This window comes from Amblyomma americanum, chromosome 3 (assembly GCF_052857255.1).
Source record: "Amblyomma americanum isolate KBUSLIRL-KWMA chromosome 3, ASM5285725v1, whole genome shotgun sequence".
Taxonomy (NCBI): Eukaryota; Metazoa; Arthropoda; class Arachnida; order Ixodida; family Ixodidae; genus Amblyomma; species Amblyomma americanum.
In genome coordinates, this window is record NC_135499.1 from 74051073 (window position 1) to 74068076 (window position 17004).

At 43.7% G+C, this 17004-nt stretch overlaps 1 long non-coding RNA gene across 1 annotated transcript; it reads right to left on the reverse strand.

The window, feature by feature from the left end:
• Window positions 1-222: 222 nt before the first annotated feature.
• Window positions 223-15533, reverse strand: LOC144123066 (uncharacterized). Its single transcript, XR_013312994.1, has 8 exons — window positions 15504-15533; window positions 12808-12849; window positions 11395-11427; window positions 9905-9933; window positions 7495-7598; window positions 5113-5203; window positions 2113-2201; window positions 223-323 (listed from the first exon to the last, which is right to left on the reverse strand). It is a non-coding gene; the product is annotated as an uncharacterized LOC144123066 (long non-coding RNA).
• Window positions 15534-17004: the final 1471 nt, after the last annotated feature.

Consider the following 17004-nt stretch of genomic DNA (forward strand, 5'->3'; position numbering starts at 1 on the left):
TCAGTTCAGTCCTGCACTGGTGCGCACTTCAACGCACTCCCGTGAATGCATAAGAAAATCACTGGAAACACTTGAACTATAGGAGTTATTTCCAAATTAGAGGATAGAGGCACACCTATCTTCTAGTCAGTGGCTGACAATGAAAGCCTATCCGCATAGCACACATAAGCAATTGCAGTGCGGAGATAGCTGCCTAGGAAATTCAAGTGATTGCTTTCTTACAATCGTAAATGCTGTCGCCATGGAGGTCCCCTCAGGCCCACAGCAACCACTTTCGTGAAGCGGACTCGATGACTCATCCGTGCCCACTCCGGACGCAAGCACTGCATGGTTGCGACAAAGCCTATGGAGCAGGGTACTGGCTCCTGAAGAACCCTGACAACTGGGCAATACAACAGCTCACAAAGCATAAAACGCATGAGAGCAGTTTGATCGCTACGCGGACCGCACGCCTTAAGACCCATGCGCACTTAAATCTCTCTTCATCTAACGGGCACATACGTGTTTGGCCTAACATGGACTCAGCACCAGGCTTGATGATGGGCGCAGTGCAAGGTGGGCACGCAACTCGCGCGTGGTGTGGCATGGGCCACCGGCAACTGGGGAGCAACCTTGCGTCCAAGGAGGCCACATGGGTGTGGCAGCTGAATATAAATAGGGAGTCCTAGCTGAGTGATTCTAACACAGCGTTGTTCAGAGTCGCATATTCTAGTGAATGGTATTTTTTTCGTTTCGCTTAAACAATTATTAATTAGCTGACTATTTAAAATATTGGCTTCAGATATAGATTCAATTCACGAGTTGTAGACAGTCTTGAAAACATTTTGTCTAAAATATTTAAACCAAGCTGCCATTTACGCAACTAAGTTTATTCACATTAAAGAAACTCTTTCAAAACAAGAAAACTACCATGGCACAATACAAATCCTGATGCATCTTTGTCACCCAGTGCACAATCTAAACACCGACGGGGGTAGCCCTCGACAGAAAAGCGTAATCTGCTCCTGCAGACGCGTCCTCGCATGCTCAAATAGCACCAGTGTCACGTGATAGCTCTTTTCTTCATGGGTTGTTTTAAAGCTGGCTAGACAGATTAAGTAAACGGTACCCTAGTTGCCAATTATGTGTCCAGCTGTTCAAGCCGACCTAAAACTTCCGCATTGGCCCCTTATACCTGCCACCAACCTAGGTCGTGCGATCCGCTCAGTTGGTTTATCTAGCCTAACACTTCGTCTTTTTCTCATACTTATGTTTATATTTAGTACTTTTTATATATAATACATCATATATTATACCAGTGTATATATGACGTTAATTTCTCAATGAACATTCAGAACTCTGTTGCTAGATATCGCCGGGTAAGAAGTTCTGAAGAATATCGCATTCTACTCTTACATAAAAGATTTTTTTTCTCTGAGCGACCATTGCACGGCACACGGATTTCTCAAAGATGAAAGAGCTCACTCGCGAAGTCGTCAATTAATGCTAGTCGGGTTCAACTTCACTGCCCGCTGGCTGTCTTCCTGACCGTTTTATTCAATGTAAAGGCTTCTAAAGTGGCTCAGTTTTATAGTTTCGCACGGACAGGCTAGGAACCACACTACAGAGACAAAGCAGAGTCTTCACATTTTTTCTTAACAGCAGGCAGTATTGAAAACGATAAAAACTTCTGTTATGCGTGGGCTATTCTTGCCTATCGCAAACGCCATCAATCACGAATTAGCTGCTCCAGAGATGCTCGACACATGAAATTCAAGGCAATCATTGCAGTTAACACTACACTGAATACACGATGCTTCATTTTTCTCGCTACCAGAGTGGGGAGTGAGGTAAACTACAGCAATGTGAAGTTGTCACGTAAGTGGCCCAACACTACTGTAACAATTGTAACAGAGACTGTAGCAACTTCTGCAAGTGTTAACCTTGCTATCATGCTGTAACGAAAATATTAAGCAAACTCCAGTAATGTGAAGATGTCACGCAAGTGGCCCCACACAGTCGAACCTCGGAATCTTGAAATCCTTACAAAACTTAGACCCGAGTTTATGCAACAGTGTATTGTGGATTCTTACCGTCTGACACGGGAACCGGCAGTGATGCAGAAGCACTCACCTCGGTGGGCCTTTCTCCTCTGCCGCCATTGGGCTTATGTTCGGGACGGAAAACGTAGCTTGGAAGCGGGACGTGTGGGCGGTCTTTCCCTGCAGCCCAATGGACAATGACGTCAGCATGTGGTGCAAGATGCACCAATCGCACTACACACTGTCCTCGGATCAAGTCACACATCAGCACAGCAGTCAGAACAAATCCTGACGGTGAGGTTTGAATGGCAGCAAGTGCTTACCATTTAAAAACTGCGTGTTTACACATCAATATTTTTGACATAATAGGAGCAGACCCAAACTCATATTAAGCGGAGCAGTCTCAATACGTGGTTTAAGCTCCGCTCCCACATCATTGTCCCAAAGCAAAATTTTAACACTCGATGAAGAAGTGATTACTTTGGCGAGCATAACTAAAGTACGAGGCAAACATCAGGAATGTGCATGTATCACATAAGTGGCCAAGCACTGTAGAACCTCATTACCCTGAAATATCAAATCATGTGACATTCTGAACAGATTGCGCACCTCCGATGAGACAAATCGAGATATCAAATATCGATCATGTGAGCCTGATGCTTTGATAAATGCTCAAACATCAAAAACAAGTTTTGCTCCACACAGGCTAAAAGGGGGCAAATTTTACTGAGAGCCATTATTTACTATGGCTTGCCGCATAGCCAGAAGGTGCTGGGGCTTAGAAAAAGTGCCTTCCATTCACTAAAAGCTTCCCCTGAAGGACCACTGAGATTGGATTTCTCATGCTCGAAGAGCCACACATTTGCAATCACTGCATTATGCGCTATATGGCATCTTATGCAAAATCTACGCTTTTCAAGATTAAAAACAGCGCATCCGTTCCTTCTCACACAGTTTGATTCTATATCTGGAGCATTATGTAAGGCACCAACCATAAAAAACTGCCTTACTGCCCAGAGGGTGCAGTTTTTTTTTTTCAAAGAAGGGACAAAAGCCGAAGCAGTCTGATTCCAGTCTTATGGAAACGTTGGAAGAGCGGAGCAATATGTAATGCAAATTTGCAAATTGACCCCTTCATTTTTTTTCACAGCTACAGAAATGTTAAAGTATTACCCTCTATCCTAGCATAACGTTCGTTAAATTTGATGAGACCAGCTGAAACACAGAAAAACTGAAGGAAATGTTCGAAATCTCACATTTTGCCTTAACACACGGGGCAGAATGAGAGCGGAGGTGCCACACTGAGACGCCATTCCAAAGTCGAACTGTTACGGCTCCTTAAAATGAATGCATGTGACGGTGGCTCCATGGACATCCATTTAGACCCCCTTAACAAGCCTATTCGAATGAGAGACTGAACCCAAAAAGAACTCACCGCCGCTTTGCTCTATGGCCCACTATAGTCATGGCGTTTCTATAGCCAGTCACCGGATTATGCAGTATTTTTTCCATTATTATCATCGCAACATCTCTTCCCTTATTTCAACAGTTCTTTGTGTTTCGCTCAGCCCGGTTAGTGAACATGCACCGTGGTACGACTCAAAATGCGTCAACAGGAGGTTTTTTATGTGATTTCAGGCCAAGCGAAGAGAGTTTGATCATTATAAGAATGCGCTGTACTAATAGTTCTTCATAACCATCAGGCGACTGTGGCAACGAGGTTCAAATAAAATTTTATGCAGGTCTTTCCTTTGATCATCAACCCGCCTCACTATGCCCACTGCATGTCAAAGGCCTCTCCCACGTCTCTCCAATTAACCCACCCAATGCTTGCAAACTCCTTTATCTCATCCGCCCACCTAACCTTCTGCCGCCCTCTCGTACGCTTGCCTTGTCTTGGAGTTCAATGTGTTACCGTTCAGGACCAGTGGTTATCATGCCTTCGAATTGCATACCCTGTCTAATCCCATTTCTTTCTCTTGATTTCGACTAGAAAGTTATTAACCTGCTTAGCGGAATAATTCTTTTACTGCTTGTCCATCATGCGCATCGAATAGTTAAGCCTGCCATTAAGATGCAATGGGGCATATTTTTAAAAGCAAAGAACTAAATAGCAAAACAATACAAGCCCGCACATGAAATATCTGCAGCATACTGATTGTTTTAGTCAAAAAATTGCATTCATAAACCCCGAAAATATGCTTGTTCCCTCACCTAGTCCGGCCGCTTCATATGCACTCAATGTAAGTTATTTATTTCATGACCCCGGCGCTGTTCACAACTCTTTAGAGTCTTCTACCTCTTCTCCGCTTGTACCTCGTCGTATCCTATGGAACACGAAAACGGATAGAACTTTACAGCTGGCAAACATATCTCTCATGAGACCATGCAAACAGTCACAGGTTAACGTTCTGGCACAACTGTAGGCCGCTGCTAAAATACTCATCACAAGCCTAAAATTATTCTGCTAAACAAAAAAGCGCTGACTAATTGTAACAAAAAAAACAATTACGCCTAATCTACGAAGCAAGGTCACTTGGCCTTCAGAGTACTGCAAATGTGGTATGACAGAATTTTGCGTAATATTCTCCAAGTCCAGGATTCTTAGGCATCAATTTTGGGTGTGAGGCAAGTGTGGGATGTTGCCCTGCTTTCTGTTATGCAAATTTTGTAAGCTAATGCTCCATTCTTCAGATGTGTAGCAAAGTCGTTCTTTTACTGCTTGTCCATCATGCGCATCGAGTAACGAGTGCCATTAAGGACCAATAGGCGCATTTTTGACGGTAGCAAAGATTAACAAAAAAAGCAAGCACTCAAACGAAAGATCTGCGAATATATTGATTATTATAGAATAAGCTAGGCACAATACACACAACCCTTCATCCTACCTCCCTCAACAACTGGCTCGCTGCCCAAGCCACACCCTGCATCGCTATTCTTCAGGTGTTCATCTAAAACGCCTGTAAGGTGTTGCGCGAGACCTAGTACATGTTATTGAGAAACCCCAGACAGGGGCTGAGAGTTCATTACAGTTTTGTTCTCTCTCTCAATAAGGATGATAAGCAAGTCACCTTTAACCATAATTTCTTACTTGTCGGCAAGGGATGCCGTCGCAGGCTTGGAAGGCAAGTGGGCTGCCGCAGACTCGGTCACAAATCCGGGCTTACTCCAGGATGTGGGCACTGCAAGAAATGTGTACGCATTGGATGACCAGTGCACCAGCACTGAAAGAAGGCAGCACTGCACTAAAGACGTTATCATCGCCATTTTTTAAGCCTTTTCAACACAAGATGCCTGTTCTCAGAGGACATGAGAGCGCAAAGGATGTGCCTAAGTGTGATTAAGCGTGGCAGAGGACTCTGACCTGATCTGAATGCTTAGAAGTGCATGATGTCCAAGTGCTCAGCTTTTGCTCATGGTGAGAACTGCCCTCTTTACATTTCAGCATATAAAGTTTTGAAAAAGTCGGATCATTCCTGCCACACACCGACGACACATGCGGACAAGTAATTCTACGATCCAAATGATAACCAACTGAGAGCATGCTGGTGGCAGGCATGCAAGCGGCTAGCGATCGCAATGAAAATTTGTTTAGAAGACCCCTCATTCTATTTCCTGATTAAACACGACAATAACTGGAAAGATTGCCTGTATAGCACGAACTACGAGGAAAAAACCATAGCTAACCTATAATTCGATGGACAGAGATATTGTGTGCAATGAAGTTTCATTCCGAAAATTTTTTAGTATTTTTTCAAACTAATGTTCATACACAGACAATTAATGCAACAATGCCTGTCAAAGCGACAACTTTGCACTGTAAAGTAACCGCCTGTACCGGAGCTCATTTAGCTTTTTAGTCGCATTCACAACATCAGTAACTACAAAGGGTTGCTGCGTATCATTGGCAAGGCAGGGCCGTAACTTTAATTCACATGACATAGCGCGCCCAGCTCAGTGCCTTGGGCCTGCAAGGAAATAAGTTAACCAATGTGATAAGGGGTTTGTTGTTATTAGTGAGGTTAAATCAAGAATTAAAGAAAAATAAGCGCTTCTTAGCTGCAGAAAATATGAAGGGATGCACTAACAAGAGCCACACACACACAACTTAGCTTAGTACTGCACTCTTTCGCCAAGAACAATTCAGAAAAGTCTGAGCAAATAATTTTTTAAACATCACTGCCCTAATCTGTCCAACAGCTATCGTAAAGAATCTTAGATTTACCTTACCGTCTAACTGCATTGGCCTAACTGTGCAAGATGTGTACTTTGCACCGCCACCGCGCCTCCTTACACCGGTCGCCCATTGTTCTGAAGTTGAAGCTGTAAGTGCCATGTATAGAGCTGAAACATTTAAAGCTGCAAAAGTGCCCTTAACTTCATTTCTTCAATAGATAGCAGTCTATGAAGCAAATAAAATGCACATACCACTCAGAGCCAACACGCACATTGACCCTTTTTGTCGGGTGTACCTCATGTAGCATAACATTCATTATTTTGGAAACCAGCCATTTTCTTTGCCAGCTAGCGAACGCAGAAAATAGCGCTGAAGCATGTAATCTGCAATTCCACTAATAAAAATTTGGCCATGGTGCAGTTTTTCATATATTTCTCTTGGCGTGTGCATTTTCAAAAAACATAATTTATGACGAACACTAGTGCATTAATCTCAGAAGTATTAGTATCTGAATATTGCAGCTTCTAATCTGCCTCGTGTTCTAAAGAGATATTCTGTGATCCAGATAATAACCGGTGCCCATAAGGGTTAAGCCTAAATGCCTGCAGAAACAGTGGCATCAGTAATTGTGAACCTGCAGGCAGAGTAGCCGATTTAATGCTGGGAACATCAGGCATGAATTTAAAAGTGCAATAATGTTCTCTGGCTTTCCTGAACAAAACTGCCTGTACGTACACAACGTGCTTCCTGAAGAGCCACCAGTGGCCAGTTTTAATAACAACGAATTTCCAGCTCAACTGGGACCAGTCACCAACTGGTTTAAGGAACAAGTTTCCAGTTGCACTGGGACCTATAGCCAACTGGTTTAAGAAACAAGTTTCCATTTCTACAGGGACCAATTGTAACTGACCAGTTGAAGTGGAAAATTGTTCCTTAAACCACTTTGACTCGAACTAAATGATCCCAGATGAATATTTTCTCCAGGAATAGCATTTTGAAGTCGTTCCCCTCTAACATTGTTGTAGTCAATTCTGTGCACATTCCAAAGCACTCCGGCTCTATGAATATTGTTTGCTAATATTTCGGTGTTGAGCCCAACGAAGATAATCGCCTACCTTGTGTGAAATTTCGAAGATACCGACACAGATTTCTAGAACCCAGCTAAAAACCTAAATTCGACCGCCGCGGCTGGGATCGAACGTGCGTCTTTAAGGTCAGCGGTCGAGCGCCATACCCACTGAGCCTGTCTGCTGTATGCGGCCTGTCTGATTATACACCGAACGTGCTTTTACGTACCGGACAGGGACGGCCAGGAGTAGGAGATGGAGGCCTTGCCTGCAAGGAGGAAGAGGAGGAGGAAAGGCAGGGAGGTTAACCGGAACAATAACCGGCTTGCTACCCTGCACGGGGGGAAAGGGGTGAGAGGATAAAAAAAATGAATGAGAAAAGAGAGTGGTAGGAAATCGAAGTCACTTTGTGAAGTCACAGTCAAAGTGAAAGGAAGATAAGTATAACACCTCGCTTTAAGCCCGCTTCCACACTGAGCAGAAAAATTTTATGTTTTTATTAGGCGACTATAAGGACAATAAGCGGAAGCCTCCAGCAATGCCGAAGGCTTATGGAGGAAAAGCGGGGGGGGGCTCCGCTAAGACTTCCATAAGAGAACGCCATACCATCCTGGTTCAGAAGGCGCTTCGGAATGCCCTTACCAAATGGTTCATCCCCCATTTGCGTATATGCGGAAACGGTCTGATTATGTATCGAGCCTGCTTAGCACCTCTAGCGCTAAGTATGCTACCAGTATAATGTAAGGGTTTAAGCTCCAAAGCAGCACATGTGATGTGAAGGAGGCCTATTTGGGTGGCTCCGATTATTTCTCCCACTTGGGCATCTTGTAATGAACTGATATTTCGAGGTACGTGCGTATTGAATTCTCCCTCCATTGAAACGCGACCACCGTGCCTAATATTCACACCTCGTGCTCGTGCACTGAACATTTCATGGTATTAAAAAGCCTAGGCATCTTCCTGATCGTACAATGGGCTCATTAATGGTCGCCCCAACTTGACAAGCAACGCTCGAGAGTGTCATACGCCTCTTAAAAACCGTGCGAAGGATTTGAGCTTTATAGCAACTGTCCAGATGGTCTAAGGAAATTGTTTTCTCATCTGGCCAACAGACTACTTTCAAACATCTGTCAAACTAGGAAGCCACCAGGACTGTGGAATGATGCTGAGCAGCGATAGCGAACAAACTTTACACTGGTGTGTCCCGACATTTTAGACTAGGAATGGGAGATGCTGGCGCCCTTTCTGTGTTGACGTAAGGCTAAGGTGGAGGAGTCCACGTGTTCGAGATACAAATATGGCACCACAACAGGCCAGCTGCAACCTTGGATAATCACACCAGATCTGATAACACAAAGAAGTGAACGATTTAATGACTGAGAAAGCGGGAACAGAGCTCTGGCACTCTGGAAATGGCGCAGTATCGTCTCGCATATCGGCGGTCACCCAAACCGCGCCGCAGCATGCAGGTATGTTTGTTGTGTTATTTGTATTATTAATGAAAAAATTGTTAATTTGATTTCCAAAAGACAAGTGTGTATCAAGTAGTATGAAAAACATGCCGTCGGTGCGATTTGAACCTACGGCCTCCAGATTTCCCGTGCGATGCTCTACCAACGAAGCTATGGCGGTATTTTGAAAGTATTTATGCTGCCTGCAACCTAATCTTGAGAGCATTCAGCTTTTGATGCCTTAGATAGCACAAGGAGGTCCATGCACCGCTTGCGCCCTTGTGGTACTACAAGATTTGCAGCACGTACAACATAGCCGTTGCGGACGAGGGCAACACTGGGAAACTCAAGTTACGTTAAGCGCACCATTTGTAGTAGTTCACTTGCTGCTAGACAGTGGCTCTGGGGCACTATCCTACAGCCGGCATTTCATTAATTGGTGGACCAAAATAAGATATGAAAACTTTCCCCAATGCTCCTTCCTGTGATATCGGTTGGCTTCCTTCTAATCTGTCACAGCAAACCTCTCATTTCACAAACCATTTTTTTTGCGTCCTAGGATGGCTTTTCAAGCTCGAATGACAACATTATCAAAATGGCTGCTGCATGCAACCATTTGATAATGGCTGCATGATAAGGTTAAACATCGCTTCTGTACGCAAAGCCGCTGCAGTACAGACACCGACAAATGTAACAGAAGTCGTCCAGCGAGTAGTTTGAGCAGCTATTAGCGGCGCGGCGCTCTCAACAAAGGTTCCCACATCATGCGGCACGGAGATTTTGCGGCAGCTCACAATACCAGGCGCACTGCTGCCAACCTAGCTGCTTACGGTGCCGGTGGGCGCTTACGATGGTGGGTTCTCGGGATGAACCTGAAGCGCTCTGGATACTTATCATTGGACATGGAAGAGTTTTTAACGTCACATCTTCCTCCTCACTCACGTGCATTCACCTCAACAAAAGATAGCCAGTGCCTTTAATGGGAAAGGTGCTCTTCCGTTGGAATACAATGTCGTGAAGATTGCATCTCCTAGCTGCGTTTCTCTGTACGCCCGTTGTGTGCATTCAGCTACCATGAATCTGCAGAAATCATTAGCACTATTTCTATTTACATACTTCAGCACTATATAACTTCACATCAATTTCCCGCTGTCACTACGCGCACTTCCACACTTCACAACCGCTTACCTTCAGTGGTCTTCGTGGTTATCTGGTTGCTGGTAAATAAGAGTGGAGAAAATTACTCAGAGATCAGTAGAGCAGCAATTATCAAGTATTTTGCATCGTCTTTCAAACGAACTGCAATGGATTTTATTTTTATCCCTTTCAAAAATATACCTGCTTGAATGTAGAGATTTTTGCTTTAAAATTTTAAATATGTGAGAATGTTCCTTCTACAAGTGGATTTTGTGGCATGGTGATGGTGAAAAGGCTAACGGATCCTACATCACAAGCAAAGCCACTTTAAAAAAGTTCGAAATGCGAATGAGATAAAGTTGCCGTAGTGGTTGGCTTCTAAATTATTTCTACCCACAAGGTTTCTTTACCATGCATTCATTCCCACGCCACGTGGCTGACTTTCATGGTTCGCCTCCGTCGAAATTCGTCCATTGCGTCACACAAGAACGCCGGTTCTCAGGCTCATTAACCATGCGCGCTGACCACTGAGCCATCGCTGGCGGATCGGCGCCCAAATTAAAAGTAAACCTTCCTAAGGAAGCGAGCGATTTTCCGAGCGCATAGCCGCGACGCTAAGAGATTCACCTGCGTATCGGAGTAAACGACGAGGTTGACGCAGTGCACCGCAGCGGAGAATACTTGTGACGGAAATAAGTAGTGCGACTAGCAGCAGTTACTGCCTTTGATAATATATTATGATAGTATTCCCCAGTTTGATATAGGCGTACACTTTAAGCACTTTTTGAGGGTGGCGACATGCATAGGGCAGCTGTGTGCTGCGCAATGCCTGTGCAAGACTCCCATTTGATTGAAAACTTATGAAGACCTCCGTTACGGAACACCTTTCTCTCCTTAACTTTCATCACAGCCTGATTGAGGTGTGCACGAAGAAGTAAGACAATTACTTCACCCTATTTCTTTGAACAGCAGTCCCCAGCCTTAAGTGGGGCTATACCACTTCCGGCCCATGTCACGAGTCTGTTCTAGTATCGGAACGACCTATGCGCGAGTTGTAATCTGAACGACAGCTTTGATTTACCAATTGTGTTAACCGCGTTCTCCTGCAATGTCAATGGCACCAAATTCCGCGATCTATCATTTGGCCTTAAACCTGTAACCAAATGTTAACACCTAATGCTACCAAGGATTCCCGCTTGTTAACTAAACAACCAACCGGTAAGCTGCAATTTCTAAGACAAAACTGTGGAACGACAGACAATGACACTCTATTCTAGAAGTTTCCTCATTAAAATGGCAACAGAATGGCCAGCAAGCTGGGACACTGACAGTGCCTTGTTTGAGAAAAAAACGCAGCACTGCATTCCTATGATCTGTAGGTAGTAACTTAAGATAGCTCGAGTGTATTGTTTGTAAATACCCCACATGAATATTATGCGTGGTTCCCGAACGCTTACTAAATAAAGCAATTGAAATTGATGTTCATCTGGAAATTTTGACACCGTGTCACATCCTGTGTATATTGCTAAAATAAGGCTCACCTGTAGTTGAGGTAGGAAGTTCGGTAATATCACCTATAAAAACAATGAAAACAGTCAATGTTGACTAACTTTAACGAGCTGCGCAATTAATAGAACACACGCTATCTCGTCGTTCAGGAGGTAATTCTCTTAAGAAAATAAGATAGGCATTGAGTTAGAACAGCGCTTTTTTGAATATAGCATTGCCACTGCCGTAGTACATCGGAACTCTTATGAAGTAGCAAGCTGGTTAACTGATATGAAATAGTTCACTGTCCAAATATTACAGTTTGGCTTCTTTATTCAGAGGCGTGCAGCCCACCCAAGTAATATCCTTATCAGTTTTTAGAATTTCCAAAACGCGGTTTCCCTCGGTGCTGCGGCCGAATAAGAATTGCCTGCGTCGCACCAAAATACATGCGTTTTAGAGAAGCTTGCAGGCAAAGCAACCTCTCCAGTGCATGCAACTCGTCGTAATAGCAAAATTTTGTTAAGCCCCAGTGCCGAGGGTGACCGCATTTTCGAAATTCTGTAAACTGAGTGCCAGTTTTTCTTAATACCTTTTTTTGTGTATTAATATTTAAAGTTTTGAAACGGCATGCAGAATATCGCAGCCTCTATATCGAGGACAGCCTTCTTCAGCCTACAAATATTGTTGGCAGGGTTTACTGGGCTTTTTTTTCTCTAGCTTTTAATAATTATTTCTGTGGCCGCTATACTCCATAGATCAAAAAAGCGTTATTTGCTTCATACGTATTAAGTATGTAAGATGCATATGTCCAATGAGAAAGCGACTTAAGAGATAAACGTTCCTGGTGTCAAGACCACTACCTGTCACTGAGGATAAATTTTACCATATGCAGTTCGGTATTCATTTGTTTATAAAAATTGAATTACGTACGTGTTTGAAAGCCTTACGTGTTTCAATGCCCAGATACGGTGAGGTACGTAGATGTGATAAACTTAGGTGATAAACTTTCATCTCAAATAATGGATATAAATTCAGAAAAGCGCGGACTGACCCCACTTCGGAGGTGGCACATGAAGTCTTATGCATTTCTTATGACACCATTTTTTTTTAACTGTAATTACAGGCGACATTGCAGTTACAGTCTTGAACATCAAAGGTCAGTTACCTCCTAACACGCAGTACACAGTCTTGACGCTGTAAAGCTTTCTATACCATCAAGAATTAGGGACTGTTGTCCTGTCACGTTCCGTTCTCAAGCAACTCGTGTCGTGGATAATCTTCACGCGTTATAGTGGAGTGTTCAAAGCCTTGCGCAACATGGTGGTAGCTACGGGAAGGACAATCGGTTGTGCTGAATTATAATGACACTACATTTGATTGCTTTACTGTATTCCATAAATGAATTCCCATACGTATAGACACATTCCCACGGCATGCTCATGAAGAAGTCAACATACCCTCACCTTTCTCAAAATCTCTTGATGTTCTAAGGGTGGAGTCGTGATCTAGAAAGACAGAATTTAATAGCTCTTAGGGTAGACTCGAAATATACACTAACTTACCTACAACCCGATACCGCATATTATTCTAGGAAGCAATTATAGCTGGGTGGTGCAGTTACTTCTTTTAAACCATTTGTGGTTTTCTGAAATATTGTATATATGGGTGCTATGTAATATCAAATAGTCGTAATGAAAAAATGCAACTTAGGCTGGGCATACAATTTCCTACAGGTCATATTTCATGCCCGACCTGATGAGAAGTGCAGTAACTACCTTCCTTGTATAAATCGTACGTAACGTTTGCAAGAATCCAGACTAAACAAGAAACCTAGAACCTCAGATGTGAAGGGATAGGAATTTTAGGGTGGATAGAGAATTATTCCATCCTTAAGTTTTGGATGAGGTCCACGGGCTATTTTTGAACATTCAAAGCCATCTGCCATGAGGCGGCAGCCGTGGAGACAACAAGCGCTTGTCTCGGGTTCCGTCAATTGTTAAGAGAGCACTGATTAGATTCAAAAGCTTATTAAATTAAATTGGTTGTTGGGGAAAAGATATAGCACAGTATCTGTGTCACATCTCAGCGGACACCTGAACTAGCCCATAAAGGAAGGAATAAAGTAGAGAGTGAAAGATCACGGGAGGTTTACGTACCAAAGTGACTCAGGCTGTGGAGGACGCCGTAGTGAAGGGCTCCGTAAACTACGACTACCAGCCGAGCGCCATAACATCTGGGAGACTGCGGCAGCTCCACTATAGAAAGACCACTAGGCGACAATATGCGTGTTTTCGAGGTGCGACATTCATTCTCAGCTTCAGCGTAGTCATGAACTCTCAAGTCTGGCTTCTTGAGTTATATTAGGCGTCATCTTGTAATTTACCTTAAGTAAAATACATCAGTTTTGTTTCTAAATTCACAAAATCGGTGCTACGAGTGCTGGATGGTCTCCACAGTAAAATGCACTTAGGGGTGACGAACGCTTCATGACACCTGTTGCAAAAAAGTGGAAGCATGGCGACATTGTTTCCTGTTGCGCCTCCAACTCCCGTTGTTGATGTTCACCTCAAAGTATACTCGTCCCAAATAAGGTCTGATTTATTGAACGAACGCATTAAGAGAACAAAATCATTCCCAGTCGTTGCTAATGTATCCCTAAATGACTTCTGTATTCCCATTTCTAACCTTAAGCAGTGGCCGTACGAGATATAAATTGTTTTATGACTTACTTAGCCTAATCAGACAGCTTGCATTTCAAAATTAGTATTCACTTCCTCTGGACAAAGACCTGCTGCCTCAATAGTGCCTGGTGCACGCGCTTGTTACTTTCGGCGAAGTCAGTTCTCCCAAGGACAACGCTTCTCCGCACGCAAGTCGAACTCGTCGTTCATGTACGTCCCACGGTTAAAAGCAGTTCCAACAGATTTTAGCCGTGGGACCTTCCCAGGATGATTTCTACTACTGTTACTATTCAGTACTACTCAGTACTACCATTCAGTAAGCATTGTAAATAGGTAGACAATTTCGCCTTGCGGACGTGTTAGGAACTATTGCTTGTGATCATTGTAAACTGCAACTCCACTGCGACTTCCTTTATAGGTGCTTTGTTGTCTCCCTCGGGGTGAAAAGTTTGCATTTGGTAATTTCCGCAAAATGTTTCATGTTTCCCTCCACCGCAGTAGCGACGTGTACTGGTTATTAGTAGGCGAGAGGCTCTATTCTGTCGCGTGTAGAACTCTGCATCTGTGTTCCTGGCTCAACGCAGGGTTCCTTTTTTTGCAGCCAAAATTGTGAACCTTCGTTCAGGCAATGTAGCCCTGATTTCTATAGTTGACTGTACGGCGTCAGTCGGAAGACCTAAATTACATGATAAATTAGTTTACTTGAACATACGCAACGTGCTTTCTTAATGAGTCTGATTCCAGCGAAACCCCCTCTACATTTAAGGGAGAGGGGGAAGAGGAAGCACGAGAGGAAAGAGGGTGGAGATTGCTGGTTCTTCACTGGCTTTGCAGGTTATTATAGTCAGTGGAGAAGTGCTCAAGTGGACGATGGCTGCCAAAGGAAGGATCAAGAGGTTGGCTGCTCTGCAGGGAGTGGGTGGGCCCTGTCAAGGGCGGGTAATGGGCAAACAGGGGTGTTTCCACGGAAGAACGCCGGCCCATATGGCGTCTAGCGAGTAGTTTGAGCAGCTATTAGTGGCGCGGCGCTCTCGACATAGGTTCCCAGATCATGCGGCACGGAGATTTTGCGGCGGCTCACAATACCAGGTGCACTGCTGCCGGCCTAGCTGCTTACGGTGCCGGTGGGCGATTATGATGGTGGGCTCTCGGGATGAACCTGAAGTGCTCTGGATACTTATCATCGGACAATGAAGCGAGTTTTAAACCTCACGTCTTCCTGCTCACTCACGTACATTCACCTCAACAAAAGATAGCCAGTGCCTTTAATGGGAAACGTGCTCTTCCATTGGAATGCAGTGTCGTGAAGACTGCATACCCAAGCTACGTTTTTCTATTCGCCCCGTTCTGTGCATTCAGCAACCCTAAATCTGGGGAAATCATTAGCACCATTTCTATTTACGTACTTCAGCACTATATATCTTCACATTAATTTCCCTCTGTCACTGAGCGCACTTCCACACTTCACAACCGCTTACCTTCAGTGGTCTTCGTGGTTATCTGTGTTGCTGGTAAATAAGAGCGGAGAAAATTACTCAGAGATCAGTACAGCAGCAAATATTAATTATTTTGCATCATCTTTCAAAGTAGCTGCTATGGATTTCATTTTTATCTATTTCAAAAAAATACCTGCTTAAATGCGCTAGGGGTGCCGTGAATTTAGATTCAGAAGTCTCGGCTACGTGAAAGAGGGCAACGCGAAATTTGCACAGAAGACAGAGACACTGCATGAACTTGTACAACTACTTTTGTTTTGGCAAATCTGCAAAGAAAAGAGGAATAATTCAAAAAATGAATACAAAGGGCGATATTTTTAGCAAAAGCTGTAATAGGACATATAGTAAAGCAACACTTCATTAACGAGGGCTTGATAGAAAAGCAGTTCCAAGTGAGCGGTCAAATGAAGCTGGTGCTCTCTATTTTTTAGAATCGCACCGGTGGTCTGTACGACTTCATCCACGCAGTAGTTTTAAACAGGAAAACTCATGCAAGTTCTCTGCAAGGACAACATGATCAAAGCCGCTTCAATACGTAGTCTTGTGTTCAAAATAGACATCCACGTGTAGTGGACAAGAATTTGCTGTGTCAGTAGGCCTCAATAGCTTCTCTAGTACGCATGTTGTTAAGCATGCGAACCTAAGACATCACAGTACACCAAATCTGGATGAGACATGTGACAGGTTTTGCAAAGAGAGGCTAGGTTGCCTTTAACACCATGCTTGATGTCATATTTGCGCTAATGTAAACTAGTTATTTAGATAGCCGGTGCTTTTGATGCAAGACTGATCTGCATTGGTTTTTCTGCCCCTTCATTTTCCCATGGAACAAATTGCTTTTGATGCTTCGTTCTGCAAACTTTTCCTTTCAATTGAACTTTGGCAGAGCACATGTTTTTAAGATTGCCTGATAGAGTGTGGCAATATGGAATCTAGTGACATCATTCTGATTTACTTTGATTTTAATCTATCTGCTTTGCAGCTTTTGGGCGACTGAAAGCAGATGTCATGAAGGGTAGAGCGCTTCTGACAAGCCATTACATTGGTTTTCAAGACTGGTATGCATACTGAGTGGCCAAGATTTTTTGGGAGCGTAGGAAAAACTCAAGCTGTCTATGCTTTGCATCAACGACTTTGAATGTTCCGATTGGTAGGTAAGGAGGTCTCTTATACGGGGTTCATAGGTGCCTTTCCCAGTGTGCGGTAAGGAGGAGTAAACATGCTGCAATCATGTAAATGAGAGCTTACGACGGCGGGTGCTCTGTAGCCACCCTATTTCTTTTTTGAAGCAGCGTCTAACAGTAGACTCGCTAATGTCAGTCTACGTCCCACACATCAGTATATGTCATTCGTGGCGAAAAATCAACTACACTACAATACACCTGTGAGCTGTGGGTTTCGAAAGAAAGACAAAAATGGCCCCTGTAGTGGAGCTAACAATTTGTTCACTAATATAACAAAGCGCCACCTGTGACCTTGCTCC